The sequence below is a fragment of the Cibotium barometz genome, chromosome 60 (genome assembly GCF_041138505.1).
Source record: "Cibotium barometz isolate CiBa-2024 chromosome 60, ASM4113850v1, whole genome shotgun sequence".
Taxonomy (NCBI): domain Eukaryota; kingdom Viridiplantae; phylum Streptophyta; class Polypodiopsida; order Cyatheales; family Cibotiaceae; genus Cibotium; species Cibotium barometz.
The window spans coordinates 24,143,072-24,147,085 of NC_141105.1; positions in this window are offsets into that span (position 1 = coordinate 24,143,072).

The window sequence follows — 4,014 nt, forward strand, 5'->3', positions numbered from 1 at the left end:
TAACCAACCCGCAGTTTCAATCCAAAGTAATGTAAGACCTCCGCCTCAGAATAGGGGAAGTCAAAGAGAGATGTTTCCAAATCGGCCGTCCACTTCCAAGGCAGTAACGCTGGAAGTGATTGAAGAAGAAGAAGATGAAATAGATCATACTCCACCTACGAGATGAGGACATCTCACATTTTTTAAGTGGGGTAGGATGTAAGATTCCTCCCTCCAGCTTTTGAGGTGTACATGTGTAAGAACCTCCCCTTTTGATCTTGTAATTATTCCCCTCTTTGAAATAAAAGAAAGATTATGTTTTACCCTGTTTTGACCTAGAGAGAGAAAATATCTAGAGAGAGGTAATCCAAAATTGAGATATTTTTGGATATAAAAATCCTCCTAGTATCTAAAATGGTTTCCTCTGAAAGAGAAATTCAAAAAGATCTTTCCAATGTGCGTTTGGAATTAATTAAAAATAAGTATAAAGGACCTTAGCCTAAGGGTCTAGATTTTCAGAAATTTTTAGATTATGGTCCAATTAAGGTTCCTATGGGCCAATAGGATCAATCCAAGTGTGGGGAGGAGATAAATCCAATTTATAAAAGAAAAACCCCCAAAAATGAAAAAATGCTCACATAATATGAAGAGTTGACTAAGTACAAGGTTTTAGTAAAAAAATAAGATAATTTGGGTATAATGAATCAATTCTTATACCTTGGTAAGGAGAAGGGGGCTCTTCAAGGAGGCGCCTATTTCACATGTGGTGGAGTTTTAAACTCAAAAATATTGTGATATTTTTATCTCTCCTCTCTCTTGGATCAAACCAAATCAAAAGGGAGCCAAACTAGGTCGAAATCTTGTCCAAATTAAGCAAAATTGAACCTGGAAATTTATAAAAACTAGTTGGACTTGGGTAGGGGTCTCCCTCACCTATAAAAAAATCCTTAGCCCTTTGTAAAAAATATGAGAACTATCCATGCCAGTATTATACTGAAATAATGATATTTTTTATTATCCTCTACAAATTGAAGAGATTGGAGATTCTCTCTCTCTTCAATCTTCCTTGGAGTCTTCATCAACATACCAAACCAATTGATTGGTTGGGGGCCTCTACTTTGATTAAAGAATCAAGCAATCTAGGAGGTAAAGTGTGGTTTATGGTCTTTTTTTTAAAAAAATCTCCAAATGTTTCTTTCTTCTTAACTCCTCTCAAGCTTGAGAAGCATTCAATTGAATGGATTTTTTAAAAAATTGAAGTTCTTTAATGAATAGTAGTGATAAAACTCATAAATTTCTAGTTACGCTTAAATTAAATGTTTTTTTAAGCATGTCTCTCTCTCCCCCAAAGAATGGTCATTCCTATGACCTATTCTATATTCAAATGATGCTTCTCATGAAGCAATTCTCTAATCTAAAAGTAATTTCTATGCTTGAATAATTAGAGGCCAAAGAAGTGGCTTTTTAATGCTATATGCTATTTGATTTATGGAAAAATTAGGAATCTATTCCATAATTGGATAGTGATCCAATTAATGGATATTCTATCATATGATATTACCAAACTGAAAATAGGATGCGATAAGATGTGTATGGGATGTGTTAGGATGTGATAAGATGTAAACAGGATGCGATATGATGAGAATGGATGTGATAAGATGTGTATGGGATGTGATAGAATGTGAATGGATGTGATAAGATGTGTATGGGATGGTGATAAGATGAAAATAGTATGTGATAAGATGTGATGTAATGAGAATGAATGTGGATGTGTATAAGGAAGAATGAATGTGGATGTGTATGTGGAAGAATGGATATGGATGTGTATGTGAAAGAATGAATGCGGATGTGTATGTGGAAGAATGGATGTGGATGTGTACATGGAAGAATGAATGTGGATGTGTACGTGGAAGAATGGATGTGGATGTGTACGTGGAAGAATGGATGCGGATGTGTAGAATGGATGCGGATGTGTATGTGGAAGAATGAATGCGGATGTGTATGTGGAAGAACGGATGTGGATGTGTATGTGAAAGGATGTGATGTTGATGTGAGTGAATGAATGAGATGTGATGTGATGTGAATTGGGATGTGAATGAATGAGATGTGATGTCATGTGAATCGGATGTAAATGTATGTTATGGGATGTGAATGGATGAGATGTGATGTGATGTAAATCGGGATATGAATGAGATGAAATGTGAAATGAATGACATGAGATGTGATGTAAATTGAGATAGATGTGAAATGAATGAGGTGTGATGGGATGTGAATATGGGTTGATGCGAGTGGATGAGATGTGATGGGAATAAATGAGGATAGATGTGATGAGATGAAAAATGACGTGATTGGATGAGAATAGGAATACATATGAATTGGATATGGATTAAGTAATGTGGACAGATGTGGAACAATGTGAAAAACGAGGGTTCATTATAGAAATTGTATTTATGACCTGTTTTTAAATGACTGTTTTATGTCAATAATGCTGGGGAAGCATTTTGACCGTCTTGAGAATGAGGTCGTGGTGGAGACCTAACTCTGATAAAGTTGCAACAACTAACGGAGAGTCAACGGAGGACGTCTTGCATAGCAAGGTCGGCCGAGGTCTTGACCAGCAGCGATTCGATTTAAATGGTGAGCTTCCGGTACGGTGGATGAGGGACCAAGGAAGCGGCCTATGAGTGAAGCGCTAGGTGACTTGCGAAGGATCCTAGAGGGTGCGGACCATACGGTGCTCGGGCTCTGGGTTGCTGAAGATACCCACACATACATCGTGGAAGATATTGGAACAAGAAGTAATAGTTGTTTTATGAAACCGGGCATGGATCTGGTTGATTGACCTTGCTAGTCCTCAACAGATGAGTCCATGGCTCTTTCATATGGATCTGTTGGTTGATCTTGTTGATCTTCAATGGAGATTCCATCTTGATTTTTATAAGTGAATATATTGTCGGGTACTATGAGCTAGGAACTATCAAAAAGGCCCCTGTGAGGGGATAGGTGGTGAGCGTTCTGGTTGCCAATGATGCCATAGGTACACCAATGAAGGAATGATTGGAAATAAGGATTCAACCGGATATTTTGGAGGTTTATGATCAGTGACACTATGGTTTCATTAAATGATTGTTTTAAAGATAGCTGAATCTATGAAAAAGGTAATTTCATAGCTGAATCTATGAAAAAGGCAATTTCATATTGGGTGTGTAAGTGGTGTGTCTCGCGTTAAATTTGCATGAATATCTGGCTAGGGGGCCTAGGAACTCTTTTCTCTAGTACCCGGGACAAAACCTAACCAAATTCCTAATTGGATCCCATCACTAGAGTAGTTGGGTAACTCATGGGATTGGATGGGGTTAGGCTGGACTGATGGATCCGTAAAATAAAACTCAATTCTGTTATAGTACGATAGATGAAGTAAATCCCAGATAGTAATTGTTCTATGGAAAAAGAATCAACGGCTATGCCTCTCGATGGGGAAAAAAGCGTTGGTTTCTATGATCCAAGTGTAAGTTTCTTCCTTGATCTGACCAAGTAACTCAGGTTTGGTCGGATCAGTTTGGTCAGTAATAATGACCCTGACTACGTTAGAGTACAAATATCTTGGTGGACTCGCCCGTGCTTTCCGGTAGGGGGAAGTTTTTCCGGGTTCGATTTTTGAAGAACCAAGGGATTAGTCTCTTGTTCGGATATCTATGGTGGGCGAGGCCCCGAGTGAGGGATCTTGCCCCACGCAAGAAGTGCTACTTCCGCTGCTAGCACCCCCGAATCCGTTGCATGGAGGGGGCAAGGATCTTTTAGCTGTGCTGGTATGAGAGCAAAAAGGCTAAAGTGGATCAACCGAGAAGCCAAAAATGCCAAAAAAATTATGTACTAGTAAAAGGTTGTATTGTGTGATAAAATTCATACAAATTGGTAATCAGAATGAAGATTCATAAAATTGAAAGTGGGTCTCCAGATGAAGTACCACAATTGTATGGAAATCCTTGACTTTCTTGAGGCCTAGACATGATGGTATTTACCTTATAATTCCAA